The sequence below is a fragment of the Primulina eburnea genome, chromosome 11 (genome assembly GCF_022965805.1).
Source record: "Primulina eburnea isolate SZY01 chromosome 11, ASM2296580v1, whole genome shotgun sequence".
Classification (NCBI taxonomy): domain Eukaryota; kingdom Viridiplantae; phylum Streptophyta; class Magnoliopsida; order Lamiales; family Gesneriaceae; genus Primulina; species Primulina eburnea.
The window spans coordinates 18819171-18840077 of record NC_133111.1 but is presented as its reverse complement, the minus strand read 5'-3'; the positions used below and the strand labels follow the sequence as shown (position 1 = coordinate 18840077).

General features: G+C 40.6%; 1 non-coding gene across 1 annotated transcript; it reads left to right on the top strand.

The window, feature by feature from the left end:
• The first annotated feature begins 9213 nt into the window (after positions 1 to 9213).
• On the top strand, positions 9214 to 9320 carry LOC140806441 (small nucleolar RNA R71). Its single transcript, XR_012112516.1, has one exon. It is a non-coding gene; the product is annotated as a small nucleolar RNA R71 (small nucleolar RNA).
• Positions 9321 to 20907: the final 11587 nt, after the last annotated feature.

Genomic DNA, 20907 nt, shown 5'->3' with positions numbered 1-20907 from the left:
AGCCACCGTGGATTGTTTCCACAAGATTGTCAGGTTCAGCCCAGAAATGGCAGAAGAGTGGAAATTCTACGGAAAGGGTTCCAGATCTCGGATTCCCTTGATTTCGGCTCTTACTATGAACAGATTGTTACAAAAAGGAGCAGATGGTTTCTTTATTTATGTTGTAGATGTGCAGAAGTCGAGCCCGGCGTTGGCAGTTATACCAGTAGTGCGGGAATTTCCAGATATTTTTCCAGATGAGATCCCAGGATTACCTCCAGTTCGTGAGGTAGACTTCAGTATTGATCTTACACCAGGTACCGTCCCTATTTCAAGAGCTCCGTATAGGATGGCACCCATCGAACTAAAAGAATTGAAAGCACAATTAGAAGATCTTATGGCCAAGTGATATATCAGACCAAGTGTATCTCCTTGGGGTGCTCCGGTGCTGTTTGTGCGGAAGAAAGACGGTTCGATGCGATTGTGTATAGATTATAGGCAACTGAACAAGGCAACGATCAAGAATAAATATCCTTTGCCTAGGATTGATGATTTATTTGATCAGTTGCAGGGATCCTCTGTGTATTCGAAGATTGATTTACGTTCCGGGTATCATCAGCTCAGAGTTCGAGTTGTAGATATACCGAAGACAGCATTTCAAACCAGGTATGGACATTACGAATTTATTGTCATGCCTTTTGGTTTAACCAATGCTCCTGCGGTATTTATGGGCTTGATGAACCAAGTGTTTCAGAGGTATTTAGATGAATTTGTAATTGTCTTCATTGATGACATTTTGGTGTATTCGAAGAATAGGAATGAGCATGCAGAACATCTCAGGATTGTGTTGCAGACACTGAGAAATGAGAGATTGTATGCTAAATTGTCAAAGTGTGATTTTTGGCTGAATCGAGTTGTATTCTTGGGGCATATCATTTCTGGAGATGGTATTTCTGTAGATCCGAGTAAAGTGGAAGCTGTGATTAGTTGGTCGAGACCGACTTCTGTGCCAGAAATACGCAGTTTCATGGGCTTAGCCGGATACTACAGAAGATTTATCAAAGATTTCTCCAGTATTGCAAAGCCAATAACTCAATTGACGCAAAAGAATGCACCGTTTGTTTGGTCAGAGGAGTGCGAGTCTAGCTTTCTAGAGTTGAAGAAAAGGCTGACCAGTGCTCCAGTACTGACGATACCCTCAGGTACGGATGATTTCGTTGTATATTGTGATGCTTCTCATAGAGGTTTGGGATGTATTCTTATGCAGCGAGGCCATGTGATCGCATACGCCTCGAGACAATTGAAGCCACACGAGATCCGATACCCCATTCATGATCTGGAATTGGCGGCTATCGTATTTGCATTAAAGATTTGGCGTCATTATCTCTACGGCGAGAAATTTGAGATATTTTCCGATCACAAGAGCTTAAAGTACCTATTTTCTCAATCAGAACTGAATATGAGGCAGCGTAGATGGCTAGATCTTCTGAAAGACTTTGATTGCGAAATCAAATATTATCCAGGGAAGTCAAACGCAGCAGCAGATGCCTTGAGTCGAAAGGTATGTGCCTTGTCCTTATCGACGATAGGTGTTACAAAGTTAGTTGAAAGTTGCTGTCTCTCGGGATTAGCATTTGATACAGATAAGAGGCCACTACGGCTTGCTGCTATTCAAGTTGAGCCGGACGTGATCAGGAGGATCAAAGAAGCACAAAGGACCGATCAGAATGTACAAAGATCAATTCAAATGGTCATATCAGGGCATTTGTCAGAATATCAGGTGCGTGAGCATATCTTGTACGTCAATAACCGTCTTGTTGTGCCAAATGTTTCAGATTTGAAGCATCAGATTATGTCCGAAGCACACTGTAGTCGTTTTAGTATCCATCCTGGTGGCAGAAAGATGTACAATGATCTGAAGACCCAGTTCTGGTGGAAGCAGATGAAGTCAGACATCGCAGAGTATGTGTCTAAATGCTTGAACTGCCAACAGGTGAAGGCCGAGAGGAAGAAGCCCGGAGGGTTACTTCAGAGTTTGTCTATTCCGGAATGGAAATGGGATCACATTTCCATGGATTTTGTGACGAAGTTACCCCGATCTTCCCGAGGCTGTGATGCGATTTGGGTCGTTATCGACAGATTGACCAAATCAGCTTGTTTCATCCCGTACCGAATGACTTACAGACACGATCAGATGGCGGAGATATATGTTCGAGAGATAGTCAGATTACATGGAGTGCCGAAGTCTATCGTGTCAGATCGTGATCCACGATTCACTTCACACTTCTGGCATAGTTTACAGCAGGCCTTAGGTACGACATTACACCTGAGTACTGCGTATCATCCTCAGACAGACGGACAGTCAGAGCGGACTATCCAGACTTTAGAGGATATGTTGAGAGCTGTAGTGCTAGATTTTGGCACTAGTTGGCAAGATTCTCTATCTCTTTGCGAATTCTCTTACAATAATAGCTATCAGACGAGTATCGAGATGGCACCGTTTGAAGCTTTGTATGGCAAGAAGTGCAGATCTCCGCTATACTGGGATGACGTTTCAGAAGTACCCGAACTTGGGCCAGATATGATTCGTGACATGACAGAGAAGGTGAAACTCATTCAGAAGAGGATGAAGACAGCACAAGATCGACAAGCAAAGTATGCCAATATCAGACGTAGACCGTTAGTATTTGAGGCGGGAGATAGAGTATTCTTAAAGATTTCTCCTTTCAGAGGCGTTGTAAGGTTTGGCAAACGCGGGAAACTATCTCCTCGATACATTGGTCCTTACGAGATTCTTGAGAAGATTGGCGATCGAGCTTATCGACTTGCACTTCCTCCTTCTCTATCTGGGATACATGATGTCTTTCATGTATCGATGTTGCGTAAATATATGCCAGACATTTCTCATGTCATTCAACCTGACGAAGCTGAACTTGATCAGACATTGAGCTATGTGGAACAACCGATACAGATTCTTGATCGGAAAGAAAAGAAGCTCAGAACGAAGAATATTCCACTCATGAAAGTTCAGTGGAGTCGTCATGGCATTGAGGAAGCGCCTTGGGAGACAGAAGCCAACATGCGACAGAAACACCCCGAATTATTTCAATAATGTAAGTATTGATCTAACTTTGATATTATTACTTTTGATGCTTTCATTGATAGAATGATGTGCGATTTCGAGGGCGAAATCAGTTCTTAGAGGGGGAGAAATGTAAGGCTCGGAGATTTAGTTATCATAATCAGATGGATTCGTTGATAATTAAGATGATTGTAGATGTATTTCATTGGACTAGAAAAGAAAGGGAAATGTATAATAAAGATGTGAAAGATAGTCAAAAGAATAAGTAAGGCCGAAGCTATGGCGCATATGCACGAAGGAATGCGCGCATATGCATGAGAATTCCAGTAGCATTGGCGCATATGCGCGGAAAGAGTGGTGCATATGCGCGACATGTACAGCAGCCTTGGCGCATATGCGCGAGAGTAGTGGCGCATATGCGCGGAGCGTCCAGAACAATTGGCGCATATGCGCGAGTTTAGTGGCGCATATGCGCGAGTGCTAAATCTGCCGAGACAGTAGGTTCGGCGCATATGCGCGAATAATGCCGCGCATATGCGCGAGACGTGTAATGCAAAGGATGAGCCATGTGTGTTAGGCATGCAAGATATATATATAAGGTGGCACGAATTCTCCTCATTCAACAGAAGAATCGGCAGGTTGCTGAGGAGGAAAGCTTTCTTTCTTAAACACCTTTACATTGCGATTGTATAAGATTTAACTATCCAAAATTTGATCCGACTTCGGTTTTGAACTCCTCTCCGTATTTGCTGCAAGGTGACGTAAGTTTTCTTTGATTCCAGCATGTTTTGAAATATATGGATTGGGGAAATTATGAATTACACTAGATTATTTGTTCTTGTTAAGTTGAGGATTGTAGAATCGAAACCGGATTGAAAAACGGATGTCATATGCTATTGTAATAGAATTTTAGTGGTATAACTTGAGTTATGTGCAGATTTGGGAGAGTATAATGTATTTATGAGATCGATTATTTATTTTTGAAATGGGATATTGGTCTATGTTGATATATGTTAAGAATTTGATTGACCGGTATCGAGAATTACGTCGTTATGCCGTCAGATTGTATTGAGATCACGTAGTGACTTGGTTATGTGTTGATTTAGATTAGAAATTGATAGAGTGCGTATCCACATTTCCATTTCAGATTCGTATTGGCGACCGTGACAGCGATTCTACGACGAAAGGACTAAGTCATGTTTTGTTTGGGGAGATGTAACTCAAATAAGATATTATTTGAGTTTCCCAACCAAAATCACATACGAGTATTATTAGATATATTGTAACATGTTTATGAATTGTGTATAGCATTATATTCAATCTTTTAACATGTTTATGCTTTGATTTCAGAATTGTATTCAAGCATGTATGATCAGTGTGATATTCAGATATGAATATGATTATACTTTGTTTACATATTGATATTCATTGCATCTAAGATAGGAGAGTCTTTGACAGGCATTGTCAAATAGCTAGACGTTTCGGTGTATCTCATCATAGGAGTAGGTATTACTCTTATTGCCGCCGTTGATACAGCTCAGACCGAAGTCTAGGAATGAGACGTTCATTACCCCGATTGGAGGGTAGGTAGTGACGTCTTATTCACACCGGGATCCCTAGAGTTCTAGTCGAGTCGAGTCTAGTCATTATTTGATTCGCATTGCATTGCATGTGCATATGATGTCATTCATGATAGCATGTTTCATGTTTAGATTGTTTATATGCATGTTACATGTTTATACTGGGATTTGTTATCACCGGTTTTCCGGCTGTTGTTATGTCTGTATGTGTGCATAACAACAGGTGGGGCAGGATCTGGGTCACGCAGAGGATGAGAGACGGACATAGCGTGGTGATCACAGGCCTAGCAGAAAAGACTAGTAGTTGTACTTTTGATATGGTTAGAACAAGACATATTGTATCTTATGTTTGTATAATATGTGGTTGAATAACATAGAGACTTCTTATGTTAGCTTTCATTTGATTTAATGTAAAAGCAAAAATTTGACCCACTTTTATAGTAATGATCCATTTAATCCCAATAATAAGAATTAGAGCCCGGGTCCCCACATGGATACTTCAACTTGTCCACTACTTTGGGGATGTTATGGAGTGGAAATCTTTTGGGTGACACCATATTTGCCCAACAGTTTATCAAAAATTTTGTTGCAAAAATGGGTGCCACCATCACTTATGATTGCACGTGGTGCACAAAATCGATCAAAAATATGTTTCTTCAAAAATTTTAACACCACTTGTGCATCATTAGTGGCACAAGCCTCTGCCTCCACCCATTTAGATACATACTCCACTGCCACCAAAATAAATTTCTTTGCAAAAGACGCAGGAAAAGGACCCATAAAATCAATCCCCCACACATCAAATATTTCACACTCAACAATGTTTTTTAAAGGCATCTCATGACGGTTGGAAATATTACCTGTGCGTTGGCATCTATCACAATTGAGAACATACAAACGAGCATCCTTAAAAAGAGTTGGCCAATAGAAACCACATTCAAGTACCTTAGATGCCGTTCGTATGGGTCCAAAGTGACCACCTACCTCACGGTCATGACAATGGTTCAGAATTTGATTGGTTTCCTCCTCCGCCACACATCTTCTTATCATGGAATCTGCACAAATCTTAAACAAAAACGGTTCCTCCCAAAAATAATATTTCACGTCTGAAAATAATTTCTTTCTTTGGTGAAACAATAAATTAGGTGGAGGTGTGCCAGTGACAAGAAAATTTGCAAAATCGGCATTACAAGGGTACGCATTTACCTCAAGCAATTGTTCATCAGGAAACCAGTCATCTATATCATCGTCAATGCCCTTAATTCTAACATGCTCAAGCCTAGACAGATGATCAGAAACTACATTTTCCACACCCTTTTTATCTCGAATCTCGAGATCAAATTCTTGCAATAATAAAATCCACCTAATTAACCTAGGTTTCGCATCTTTCTTAGCAAGTAAGTATTTTAGGGCAGAATGATCTGTATACACAGTTACTTTAGACAGAACAAGGTATGAATGAAATTTGTCGAAAGCAAATACTATAGCAAGTAATTCCTTTTCAGTAGTAGCGTAATTCAATTGAGCATCATTTAAAGTCTTACTTACATAGTAGATGGTATGAAATACCTTGTTCTTCCCTTGACCCAGCACCTCACCAACAACTGTATCACTAACATCGCACATCACCTCAAACGGTAACTCCCAATCAGGGACAGTCAGAACAGGTGCTGTCACCAAGCTTTCCTTGAGTATCTCGAATGCATGCAGACAAGTAGAATCAAAATTAAATTCAACATCTTTCATCAACAAACAGGATAAAGGTTTAGCAATTTTAGAAAAATCTTTAATAAAACGCCTATAAAAACCAGCATGCCGAAAGAAACTTCTAACTCCTTTTATTGATGAAGGTGGTGGTAGGTTTTTGATTACTTCCACCTTGGCCTTGTCGACCTCAATTCCATTCTCTGATACCTTGTGTCCTAACACAATCCCCTCTTGAACCATAAAATGACACTTCTCCCAATTTAACACCAAATTGCTCTCTTCACATCTAATTAACACCAAGTTCAAATTCTCTAAACATTCATTAACTGAGGAGCCAAAAATAGAGAAATCATCCATAAAAATTTCAAGGAAATTTTCAATCACGTCATGAAAGATAGCGATCATGCATCTTTGAAATGTTGCAGGTGCATTGCATAAACCAAAGGGCATACGCCTAAACGCAAAAGTACCATAAGGGCAAGTGAAAGTAGTTTTCTCTTGGTCCTCAGGTGCAATTGTGATTTGATTGTATCCCGAATATCCATCTAAAAAGCAATAAAATTCATGACCTGCTAATCGTTCAATAATTTGATCAATAAATGGCAAGGGAAAGTGATCTTTACGGGTTGCATCATTCAATTTCCTATAATCTATGCACACACGCCAACCCGTAACAGTTCTAGTGGGAATCAACTCATTTTTTTCATTAGTAATAACAGTAATCCCACCCTTTTTAGGCACACATTGTACAGGACTTACCCACGCACTATCAGAGATAGGATAGATAATACCTGCATCCAGAAGTTTAATTGTTTCAGCTTTTACTACCTCTTGCATCTTTGGATTGAGTCTCCTTTGTGGTTGTGATAGATGTGAGTATTTATCTTCCATCAGAATTTTGTGCATGCAGATCGAAGGACTTATCCATTTTATGTCCGAAACCTTCCAAGCGAATGCTCCTTTATGCTCCTTAAGGACTCCCAAGAGCTTACTCTCCATATCATCTGTCAAAGAAGAGGAAATAATAACAGCAATTTATTATTTTCTCCTAAATATACGTACTTGAGATGTGGAGGTAGTGGTTTGAGCTCCAAAGTAGGTGGCTCCTATAGGCTTGACTTTTGAGGCATTAAATCTTTTCTGTCTCCCAATTCCTCTAGTCTAAGCCTCACTTGCTTTCTCCAAGGTGGAATGGCATTCAAGTGAGCTACCATCTCCATCTTTTCCTCGTCTAGCTCGTCCTCCTGCTTTTCTGTAGTGAGAGTAGCCTCCAATGGTTCTTTCAATCCATCCTGTATAAAATCACAAACGAGAGAATCCAAGACATCAATATGAAAACAACTATCATTGTGCATTGTGTGCTTGAGAGTATTGAAGACATCAAAAATAATTTCTTCTTCTCCAACTCTCAGTCTCAATTTCCTCTCTTCAACATCAATCAGTGCTTTTCCTGTAGCCAGAAACGGTCTCCCTAGGATTAAAGGCATCTCTAAATCTTCCTCCATGTCAAGTACCACAAAATCTGCAGGAGAAATAAACTTATCCACTTTCACCAAAACATCTTCGATAATCCCACGTGGATACTTGACCGATCTGTCAGCCAGCTGCAACGACATCCTAGTTGGCTTGGGTTCACCTAATCCCAGTCTCCTAAACACAGAAAAAGGCATCAGATTAATACTCGCACCAAGATCACATAGAGCTTTATGAAAATTAATGTCACCAATAATGCAAGGTATAGAGAAACTCCCTGGATCTTTTTGCTTAGGAGGCATCTTGTTTTGAACTAAAGCTGAGCAATTTTCAGTCAAATTCACCGTCATATGATCTTCTAGCTTCCGCTTATTTGCTAAGATATCTTTCAAGAATTTTGCATAACTTGGCATATTCAATAAAGCATCAGCAAAAGGAATGTTAATATGCAATTTTTTAAATATCTCAAGAAATTTACCAAATTGTGCATCTAATTTAGCTTTCTTCATTGCTGCATAAAAAGGTGGAGGGATAAAAATTTTAGGTGTAGATGTAGAGTTAGAAGACTTACCTCCTCGATTTTCCACCTCATCCTCACCGTGCTTGGTCTTTTCCTCATTAGACTAGAGTGCTTTTCCACTACGCAATTCCACAGCCTTCACATGTTCTCTTGGGTTAGTTTCCGTGTTGCTTGGCAAAGCTCCTTGCTCCCTATTAGCAATCAACTTAGCCAATTGTCCAATTTGATACTCTAACCCCTTTATGGATGCATCTTGGTTCTGAAATCTCGTCTCTGTTGCAGAAATAAATTTAGTCATCATTTGCTCTAAATTGGACTTCTCCTCCCGAGGCGGTTCTGGCTTGAATCCTCGGTGCATCCCATATGGTGGACCTCTTTGTTGGCGATTTTGGTTGTTTTGACCTCCCCATGAAAAGTTTGGGTGATTCCTCCATCCCGGATTATATGTGTTCGAATAAGGGTCATTTCTAGGACGGTTCTGGAATCCCACTTGTTTTACCGGTGCTCCCTCAGGCACATACAATGGATTGCCATCTTGGCAATCCTGCACGTCATGCTCACCCCCACACTTATCACAGAAAATTTCTTGCAGACGCATAGCCAACCCACTCATGCTCATCCCATCAATCTTTCTATTCAAAGCCTCTAACTGTGCTGAAACCGCCGACAAATCATTAACTTGATTAACTCCAGCACCTCGTCTCTGCCTATCAGACTGAGGATGATAGCTACTAGCAGCCATCTCCTCCAATAACTCATATCCTTCCTCAGCCATTTTTCTCAGTAAGTTACCACAGGCAGCAGCATCTATCATAGTACGGTTAGGAGTAAGCAGACCGTAGTAGAAAGTTTGAACAACTAACCCAAGAGGCAGCTCATGGTGTGGACATCTCCTCAACAAGTCCTTGTAGCGCTCCCATGCCTCGTAAAGTGACTCTTGCTCATATTGAGCAAAAGTAGTAATGTCGGCTCTAAGCTTCATAGTTTTCGACGGAGGGAAGTACTTGATCAGGAATGCCTTTGCCATATCCTCCCATGTAGTAATAGACCCTACAGGCAAACAGTTTAACCACGACTTAGCTTTATCTCTCAGTGAAAATGGAAATAAACGCAAACGAACAGCATCATCAGACACGCCATTAAACTTAAAAGTATCACAAATTTCAAGAAAGTCATCTATATGAGAATTAGGGTCGTCAAGTGCACTTCCCCCAAATTGGACAGTGTTCTGAATCATCTGAATGATAGCTGGCTTGATCTCAAACTGATTAGCTCGGATGACTGGTCTTACGATGCTTGGACGTGCTCCATCAAGAGACGGCTGTGCATAATCCATCATCGGTATACGCCTTGGCTCCTCTCTGTGTTGATCGTCTTCCATTCTTTCCTTCGCTCTTTGCTGCTGTAGTCGACGTCCAGCTGTGTGTTCAATCTCGGGGTCAAAAGGCTCAAGCTTAAACTCGAGTGATCTTCGCATGCACCACAAGAAAAATCTGCAACACAATGAGAGTATCAAATAACAATAAAATAAATAATACTAAAGAATTTAAATGAAAAATAAACAAATTGTGAATCAACAGTTCCCGGCAACAGCGCCAAAAACTTGATCGAGCAAAACTTGCACAGTGAATAGTCCCAAAATTTATTTTATAAATGAAAGCACGATTTAAATATCTCAAGTGCATGATAGTCAAGTTATAATAAACGTAAGTGAATACGAGTATCGTTCCACAAGGACTGCGTTACACTATTTTTATTTTCAAGTAAAATTTCTTTAGCAACGATAAAATGAGTTGATGATTAAACCCATGTAAATTAAACAACTAAAATAATTAAACTGCAAAGAAAACGTATTCAAGAAAGCAATGATTAATTTGGATTAAATCAATTGAGAAATGAATTTGTTGGGAATTAGCAGTTCACCTACCACTCGTGTTTAAATAATTACACTCGACTTTTACTCGTGCATTCGACGGAATTCCCTAGACTAATTCATATACTCTGTCGAGCTATATTAATACTAATCATAAACATGCAGTACTCAAGTATCCTCAATTATTTAACAGTTCAAGATTGCATTACATTCTATGGAATCCACTAGCTTTCATCCGGGTGAACTATCACTATCGACACGTACCCAATTACGTATATCTACTAAAATTGTAAATCCGCAGTTTATACTATTTGATCCTATTGTTAATTGTTCTATCGAAATCATCAACAACATGAAATAATCAAAGGAAGTTAGCTAGGCTTCGATTGAAACAAGAAAGAACAATAGCATAAACAAATCACTAATAAAAACGTCGAGAAATAATGTTAAACACCGAGTACGGGGTAGGATCCCCTCAAATCCCAACAAATCTAGAGTTTAGCTACTGAAATTCATGATAAAAACCAACAATCAATGTAATAAATAAAATACTAAATAATGAAAATACTAAAGATGACGATGGATGACGGCCACGACGCGTGGAAATCTCGAGGTCTTCGAAATCTCCTTTTTCTCGCCTCTCCTCCAAGAAAAGTGACGAAAAATATGATAAAGTCCCCCAAAAAAAATCGCTGCTCTCGTGTCTTAGGTTTAGGTATAGGATAGAGTCCATAAAAAGATGGAAACAAATCTTCCTGAATCTCGCTTCTCGCTAGGGCGGTATATTTTGACCGCCCTAGCGAGAGGTCCTCGCATAAACTTCCTCGAGCATGTCCTTGGTTTCGCTGGGGCGGTCAACAGCGAGACACTTGCGCATAAAATCCTCGGCCAGACCAAAATGCTCACTGAGGCGGTCAAAAGCGAATCCTCTTCGATATTTTGACAAATTTTCTCCCACTTTTTGGTTCAATTCCTACAAAATAACCACAAAATACACGAGATCAATCACATGCTAAATAATGCTAAAAAATGCAAAATTAAACTAAAACAAACTAATATGATGCATGAATGCGACTCAAAACAAACACTAAAAACACGTAAAAACGAGTCCTATCATATTTCAATGGTTTTAATGTGTTATTCCCTTCATTCGATTCATGTTTATGTATTGATACACTTGTTATGTATATTGGAGGCATTTTATGTCTCAATTATTGAAAATGGAATATGTAATAGCCGAGCCTGGTGTACGGTACGGTTTAAGCTTTGTATGTTTATTAAGTTATGTGGTTTAGTTGCTTGAGAGTTGTGTTTTTGGGCCATAGTATTGTTGGTTATTATTGTTTTGTGGCCTTGTTGGCGTTCGTTGTTAGTAGTTGTATTGTTTCAGTGCTTCGGTTCGATTTTAGTTGCTTTGGTATTGTTCTTGGCCGTGACCAGACCGGACCCGCGCTCAGTGTGCAGGACCGCACCCGCGGTCGTAATTCATGATTTTGGGGAGAATTGCCGTAGAAACACCGCACCCCCGGTCGCGCACAACTCGAGTTTTTAAGTGACTTATTTAGATTATTGGTTCACTTTTCATTATTTCTCTTTCCTCTTTTTCGTTTTTCTCTCCTTGGAGACTAGGGTTTCCTTCATTTCTTTCATTTCTTTCATTTCCTACCTTTGATTCTTGGATTTAGTTGGTGATTTGAGTTGAGATCAAGGTTCTTGGTTGTTCAAGGAACTAAGGTAAGTCTTTTGGTTTAGTTATTTCTTGGTATTGGAAGAGAGATGTTATGGGTTTGTTGTTTATGTTGGTTTTATGGATTAATTGGCATGGGTTCTTGATTATTGAGTTGTTGATGGTTTTATTTATGGATTATTGTTGTAGGATTTCAACCAAGGAGTTAGATTCATGGTGTTCTTGTGGTTTGTAAGTGGAATTTCATCCTTTGTGCTCACATGATAATATATGTATGGTATTCCAAAGGTTTTAATATGTTATTCCCTTCATTTGATTCTTGAGTATGTATTGATTTCATTGTTATGTATATTGGAGACAATTTAATGTCTCAATTATGAAAAGGGAATACAAGAGAAAAGAAAGAGTATGCAAAGTGTTTGTTTAAATGCAAAGAGAGAGTTTCAAAAGTTTTATTGGATTGATAGATACATAGTTAGAGATTGCATGCAATTAGTTGATCAACGACCATAGGCTTATATCCCTCAGAGTTGTCGATTTATATCGATGGGATACGAGCACCACAGACAGAGTTACTATTGATATCAATCAACCATAGTAAAGAGAAATACCATCTCATTGTTATGCTATTGCTATGATATATAGGTCTCAGAGTTGATGGTATTTAATGTTTTCAAAGCCATGTTTTACAGAGTATACTATGTATCATTGCTATGTAAGAGTTCCACTTGCTGAGTTTTATACTCATTTCAGTTATTTCATGTGATGCAGATAAGAGTGACGGACCAGGACGTTGATTGTGGCCCGGAGTCATATGCATACGAAGTTGGAAGGAAGATGTTATTTTGCAAGCATTTTTGGAACATGATCATAAGAATGATATTTTGTATTTTTGTTATATCATTTGAATGATCATGTATTTACCTTTAAACATTTTATGGTAATGTATTTTGAAACTCCTTCCATTTGAAAGGAAATTTTAAATTCCGCTTCTAATTTATTATAAACAGGTCGAGGTGTCACATTTAGCGGTATCAGAGCACCGTTCTTCGGACCAATGCATATGACTTCGTCTACTTTCAACTGTTCGGGTATGTTTCTTTTGCATCTATCCATTGTTATCTATTTATATGTCTTTTGTGAGCACATTGTAGAGTATGCCTCCTAAGCGTAAGGCGTCAGAGAGTGAGGATAGTTCTTCCTCGAGAGTTGTCGACGAGTTCGGCAAGTTGCTTAAAGATCAGGCCAAAGTCCATAGCGAGCAGATTCAGCAGCTGCTTCGATTGCAAGGAACAGGACAGGGTAGAGGCCAAGTGAGAGGCCAAGTAGCTCAGGCAGTTGGCACTGATGCCGTCTTTTCTGCTTTTAAGAGAATGGATCCACCGGAATTCGCAGGTAGCACTGATCCGTTAGTGGCTGTCGAGTGGGTCCAAGCGCTTGAAGCAATCTTCGACCATCTCCAATATGAAGATAAAGACAGGATCAGCTGTGCAGTATTCATGTTGGTAAAGGCTGCACGTATTTGGTGGAACGCGACCAAGGTTGGTGTTGATCTACCGGCTTTGAAGTGGTCAGAGTTCACCGATCTTTTCTACGACAAGTATTTCCCCGACGCACCTCGAGCGAGGAAGGTTACGGAGTTCTTTGAGCTTCGACAGGGGAGCATGAATGTTGATGAGTACATTCTCAAGTTCGAGGAGGGTTGTCTTTTCGCTCCGTATATTGCTTCAAACGACAAGGACAAAGGTGCTCATTTCATTCGAGGCCTTAGAGCAGAGATCCGGAGGGACATCAACATGGCGAAGGCCGTGACGTTCAAGGAGATTGTGTCAAAGGCGTTTTTGGCCGAACAAGACGAGAAAGATATCGCCAGAGAGAGGCAGGAGAGGCATTAAGCTATTGCTCAGAGAGACCAGGGCTCGAATCAGAGAGGCAAGGATCGTTTCAAAGGGAAGGGCAAGATGGAATCGAGTCCTAGACCACCGCCAGTTCCAGTTGATCCCGAGAAGCCGATGTGTCCTAAATGTAGCAGACATCATCGAGGAGAGTGCAGATTTGGCACTCATATTTGTTATCGTTGTGGCACTGCAGGCCACATTGCTAAAGATTGTCCAAGGGGAGCGAGCAAGGATAAGGTGCAGGGTCGCATCTTTACAATGACCAAGGAAGATGATAGCAATAGGGAAGGTATGCTCGCCAGTGCAGGTACTTCGCTGGTCCTTCCTTTTATTTCTTGTCTTGAAGCTGAGAAGTTGATGTGTAGAGGTTGTGATGTATTTCTGGCTTCTATTGTGGATGTGGATAGAATGATTAAGTTGAATATAGATGATATCGATGTTGTGAGGGAGTTTGCTGATGTGTTTGAGGATGATGTGCCGGGTTTGCCGCCGGACAGGGATGTTGAGTTTGAGATTGATCTAGCTCCAGGTACGGTTCCTATTTCTAAGGCTCCGTATAGGATGGCTCCTATCGAGATGAAGGAGTTGAAGACGCAGTTGCAGGATCTTTTAGACAAGGGTTTTATTCGACCGAGTTCTTCGCCTTGTGAGCTCCGGTTCTGTTTGTCAAGAAGAAAGATGGGTCTTTGCGGCTGTGTATCGACTATAGGGAGCTCAACAAAGTGACTGTCAAGAACAAGTATCCGTTGCCACGGATTGACGATCTATTTGACCAACTTCAGGGTGCCACTGTATTTTCGAAGATTGATCTTCGGTTTGGCTACTATCAGTTGAAGGTTAGGGAGTCTGATATCCCTAAGACAGCGTTTCGGACCAGGTATGGTCACTATGAGTTTCTTGTGATGTCTTTTGGTCTGACCAATTCTCCTTCGGTCTTCATGGATCTGATGAACCGTGTGTTAAAGCCGTTTTTGGATAGCTTCGTCATTGTCTTCATCGATGACATCTTGATCTATTCCAAGACCAGAGAGCTTCATGCAGAGCATCTTAGAGTGGTTCTTCAGTTGTTGAGAGAGAGGAGGCTGTTTTCTAAGCTGAAGAAATGTGAGTTTTGGTTGGAGCAGATTTCTTTTCTAGGCCATGTTGTTTCGAAGGATGGTATAGCTGTTGATCCAGCGAAGATTGAGGCGATTCAAAACTGGCCTATTCCTACCACTGTATCAGAGGTACGCAGTTTCCTTGGGTTGGCGGGTTATTATCGTCGTTTCATCTCAGATTTTTCTAAGATTGCCCTGCCATTAACTAATCTGACGAGGAAGACTGTGAAGTTTGAGTGGTCCAATGATTGTCATAGTTCATTCCAAAAAGTTTGAGTGGTCCAATGATTGTCATAGTTCATTCCAAGAGTTGAAGGAGAAGTTGACGACAGCTCCTGTTCTTTCACTGCCGAGTGGTTCAGAGGATTTCGTTGTGTACACCGATGCGTCGAAGAAGGGTCTTGGTGCAGTTCTGATGCAGCGAGGTAAAGTCATAGCCTATGCTTCTCGCCAGTTGAAAGACTATGAGAAGAATTATCCGACGCATGATTTGGAGCTAGCAGCTGTGGTTTTCGCCTTGAAAATCTGGAGACATTATTTGTATGGCGAAAAGTGTGAAATTTTTACAGACCACAAGAGTTTGAAGTATTTGTTCTCTCAGAAAGAACTTAATATGCGGCAGAGGAGGTGGTTAGAGCTTGTCAAAGATTTTGATGTGACTATCAGTTACCACCCGGGGAAAGCGAATGTTGTAGCGGATGCTTTGAGCCGTAAGTCGAGTTCTTCCTTGAGTTCAATGATTCAGCAGCCGTTGCTGATGGACTTGCAGAGAGAGGAGATTGCTTTGGTAGTTCCAGGGACCATTGCTCGTTTTTCAGCGTTGGTTATTCTGGCTACTTTGACGGACAGGATCCGTAGAGAGCAGGCCAATGATTTACATTTGGCAGAGATGAGAGCTAGAGCAGAGGAGAGAGGTAATTCAGAGTTTGGGTTGAATGGAGATGGTTTGGTGACTTATAGAGGCCGTATTTGTGTTCCTGTTGGTGATGATATTCGGCGAGACATTTTGACTGAGGCTCATACCGCGCCATATTCGATACATCCAGGCAGCACCAAAATGTATCAGGATCTTCGTAGACTTTATTGGTGGCCAGGTATGAAGAAAGATATTGCTATGTTCATTTCTCAGTGCCTAACTTGTCAGCAGGTGAAGATTGAGCACCAGAGACATGCTGGGACATTGCTATCTTTGCCGATTCCTCAGTGGAAATGGGAGCATATTACGATGGACTTCGTGACTGGTCTTCCCAGGACGCAGAAATGTTTTAAGCTCTATTTGGGTTATTGTTGATCGATTGACCAAGACAGGGCACTTTCTTCCAATCAGGACGACGTATTCCATGAATCAGTATGTCGAGGAGTACGTAGCGGAGATTGTCGATTGTGTCTGATCGTGACCCTAGATTTACCTCAGAGTTTTGGAAGAGTTTGCACAAAGCTATGGGTTCACGGTTAGCGTTCAGTATAGCATATCACCCTCAGAGCGACGGTCAATCAGAGAGAGTTATTCAGATTCTAGAGGATATGCTCAGAGCTTGCACTATTGATTATTCTGGTAGCTGGGATTCTAAATTGCCTCTTGTTGAGTTCACGTACAATAACAATTACCAGGCGACGATTGGGATGGCACCGTACGAAGCACTTTATGGCAGGAAGTGTAGATCTCCCTTGTATTGGGATGAGATTGGTGAGAGGAAGATGTTGGGTCCATAGTTGGTCCAACAGACGGCTGATGTTGTTGCTGTTATTCGTGAGAGGATGAAGACAGCGCAGTCGAGGCAGAAGAGCTATACAGATGTGCGTCGCAGACCTTTGCAGTTTGAGGTTGGCGACCATGTGTTTTTGAAGATTGCACCTCTTAAGGGTGTAATGCGATTTGGCAAAAAGGGTAAGTTGAGTCCGAGATTCATTGGCCCATTTGAGATCTTGGACAGAGTTGGTGATCGAGCTTACAGGTTAGCCTTATCGCCAGATCTTGACAGAGTTCACAATGTTTTTCACGTATCGATGCTCAGGAAGTATATTGCGAATCCTTCCCATGTTCTTCGCCACGAGCCATTGGATTTGACCACGAATTTGACCTACCAAGAGATTCCGGTCCAGATTCTGGATCGCAAAGTCAGAGTTTTGAGAAACAAAGAGATCGGCATTGTTAAATTTCTTTGGAGGAACCATTTGATCGAAGAGGCCACGTGGGAACCATAGGATGAGATGAGAGAGAAGTATCCTGAGTTGTTCGTGCAGTGATGTCAATTTCGAGGACGAAATTCCTCTAAGGAGGGGAGATTGTAATAGCCGAGAATGGTGTACGGTACAGTTTAAGCTTTGTATGTTTATTGGGTTATGTGGTTTAGTTGCTTGAGAGTTGTGTTTTTGGGCCATAGTAATGTTGGTTATTATTGTTTTGAGGCCTTGTTGGCGTTCGTTGTTAGTAGTTGTATTGTTTCAGCGCTTCGGTTCGATTTTAGTTGCTTTGGTATTGTTCTTGGCCGTGACCAGACCGCACCCGCGCTCAGTGCAGGACCGCACCCGCGGTTGTAATTCATGATTTTTGGGAGAATTGTCGTAGCAACACCGCACCCGCGGTCGCGCACAGCTCGAGTTTTTAAGTGACTTATTTAGATGATTGGTTCACTTTTCCTTATTTCTCTTTCCTCTTTTTCGTTTTTCTCTCCTTGGAGACTAGGGTTTCCTTCATTTCTTTCATTTCCTACATTTGATTCTTGGATTTAGTTGGTGATTTGAGTTGAGATCAAGGTTCTTGGTTGTTCAAGGAACTAAAGTAAGTCTTTTGGTTTAGTTATTTCTTGGTATTGGAAGAGAGATGTTATGGGTTTGTTGTTTATGTTGGTTTTATGGATTAATTGGCATGGGTTCTTGATTATTGAGTTGTTGATAGTGTTATTTATGGATTATTGTTGTAGGATTTCAACCAAGGAGTTAGATTCAAGGTGTTCTTGTGGTTTGTAAGTGGAATTTCATCCTTTGTGCTCACATGATAATATATGTATGGTATTCCAAAGGTTTTAATATGTTATTCCCTTCATTTGATTCTTGAGTATGTATTGATTTCATTGTTATGTATATTGGAGACAATTTAATGTCTCAATTATGAAAAGAGAATACAAGAGAAAAGAAAGAGTATGCAAAGTGTTTGTTTAAATGCCAAGAGAGAGTTTCAAATGTTTTATTGGATTGATAGATACATAGTCAGAGATTGCATGCAATTAGTTGATCAACGACCATAGGATTATATCCCTCAAAGTTGTCGATTTATATCGATGGGATACGAGCACCACAGACAGAGTTACTATTGATATCAATCCACCATAGTAAAGAGAAATACCATCTCATTGTTATGCTATTGCTATGATATATATGTCTCAGAGTTGATGGTATTTAATGTTTTCAAAGCCATGTTTTACAGAGTATACTATGTATCATTGCTATGTAAGAGTTCCACTTGCTGAGTTTTATACTCATTTCAGTTATTTCATGTGATGCAGATAAGAGTGACGGACCAGGACGTTGATTGTGGCCCGGAGTCATATGCATACGAAGTTGGAAGGAAGATGTTATTTTGCAAGCATTTTTGGAACATGATCATAGGAATGATATTTTATATTTTTGTTATATCATTTGAATGATTATGTATTTACCTTTAAACATTTTATGGTAATGTATTTTGAAACTCCTTCCATTTGAAAGGAAATTTTAAATTCCGCTGCTATTTTATTATAAACGGGTCGAGGTGTCACAGAATACAAGAGTAAAGAGTTTGCAAAGTGTTTGTTGAAATGCCAAAGAGAGAATTCAAATTGATTTATTGGATTGATAGATACATAGTCAAAGATTGCATGCAATTAGTTGATCAACAACCATAGGCTTATATCCCTCAGAGTTGTCTATTTATATCGATGGGATATAGGTACAGAGACAGAGATACTATATAGATATCAATCCAATACAGAGAAAAGAGAAATACCATCTTATTGTTATGCTATGCTTTATTATCCACATTTCAGAGTTGATGGTATTTATGTTTTTAAAGCTATGATTTTCAGAGTATGCTATGTCTATTGCTACGTTAGAGTTCCACTTGCTGAGTTTTATAATCATTTCAGTTATTTCATGTGATGCAGATCAGAGCGACGAACCAGGATCAGAGGAATGATATTTTGGGCATGATCAGAGGAATGATATTTTGTATTTTTGTTATATCATTTGAATGATCATGTATTCATTTTGGATGTAAATGTTTTATGGAAATGTATTTTGAAACCTTCCTCCCTTCAAGAAAATTTTAAATTCCGCTGTATTTTATTTAAATCGGGTCAGAGGGTGTCACATTTAGTGGTATCAAAGCACCGTTCTTCGGACCAATGCATATGACTTCATCTACTTTCAACAGTCTGGGGTATGTCTTCTTCTACATCTATTCATTGTTATTTATTGATTTGTATTTTGTGAGCACATTGTAGAGTATGCCTCCTAAGAGGAAAGCCGTAGAGGGTGAGGATAGTTCTTCCTCTAGAGTTGTCGATGAGTTCGGCAAGTTGTTGAAAGAGCAAGCCAAGGTCCATAGTGAGCAGATCCAGTAGTTGCTTCGTATGCAAGGTGCAGACCAAGGCAGAGGTCAAGTGAGAGGCCAAGTAGCTCAAGCAGTTGGTACCGATGGCATCTTTACTGCTTTCAAGAGGATGGATCCACCGGAATTTGCAGTAAGCACTGATCCGTTAGTGGCCGTAGAGTGGATCAAGGCACTCGAGGCTATCTTTGATCATCTCAACTACGAGGACAAGGACAGAATCAGTTGTGCAGTGTTCATGTTAGTCAAGGCTGCACGTATTTGGTGGAATGCGACCAAGGTTAGTGTTGATCTACCGGCTTTCAAGTGGCAAGAGTTCACCGATCTTTTCTATGATAAGTACTTTCCAGATGCACTTCGAGCTAGGAAGGTGACTGAGTTCTTGGAGCTTCGACAGGGAGGCATGAATGTTGATGAATACATCTTGAAGTTCGAGGAGGGCTGTTTGTTTGCCCCGTATATTGCTTCCAACGACAAAGACAAAGGTGCTCATTTCATTCGAGGCCTTAGAGAGGAAATCAGAAGAGATATCAACATGTCGAAGGCTGTGACATTCAAGTAGATTGTGTCTAAGGCGTTGTTGGCTGAGCAAGACAAGAAAGACATTGGCAGGGAGAGGCAGGCTAGATAGCAGGCCATTGCTCAGAGGGTTCAGGGTTGGAGTCAGCGAGGCAAAGATCGTTTCAAGGGGAAAGGCAAGATAGAGCCGAGTCCTAAACCACCGGCAGTTCCTTTTGATCCCGAGAAGCTTTTGTGTCCCAAGTGCAGTCGTCATCATCGGGGAGAGTGCAGATTCGGCACTCATACTTGTTATCGTTGTGGCATTGCAGGCCACATTGCCAAAGACTGTCCAAGAGGAGCAAGTAAAGAGAAGGTTCAGGGTCGCATCTTTACCATGACGAAGGAAGGTATAAATCATGATTCTTCTGTGATCTCTAGCACTATTTTAATTTCAGGCAGAGTAGCTACGACATTGATTGATATAGGTGCTACTCATTCTTTTATGTCTGAATTGTTTTTGAGATCTTTGGGTATAGTTCCTTCTATTCTTCCCCTCCAGTTCAATGTTGTTTTGCTTTCGGGAGATGTGTTGTGCCCGACATCTATTGTGTATGCGTGCTCTGTTCAAATCGACGAACGAGTGGTTTATGTTGATCTGATTGTTATTCCAATGGTTGCGTTTGATATTATACTTGGCATGGATTGGCTATCGACCTATCGTGCAGTGATTGATTGCGTTGCTAAGACGGTGTCATTTGCAGATGATGGCAATAGGGAAGGTTTGCTCGCCAGTGCAGGTACTTCGCTGGTCCTTCCTTTTATTTCATGTCTTGAGGCTAAGAAGTTGTTATTTAGAGGATGTGATAGGTTCTTGGCTTCTATTGTGGATGTGGATAAGATTGTGAAATTGAATATTGATGAT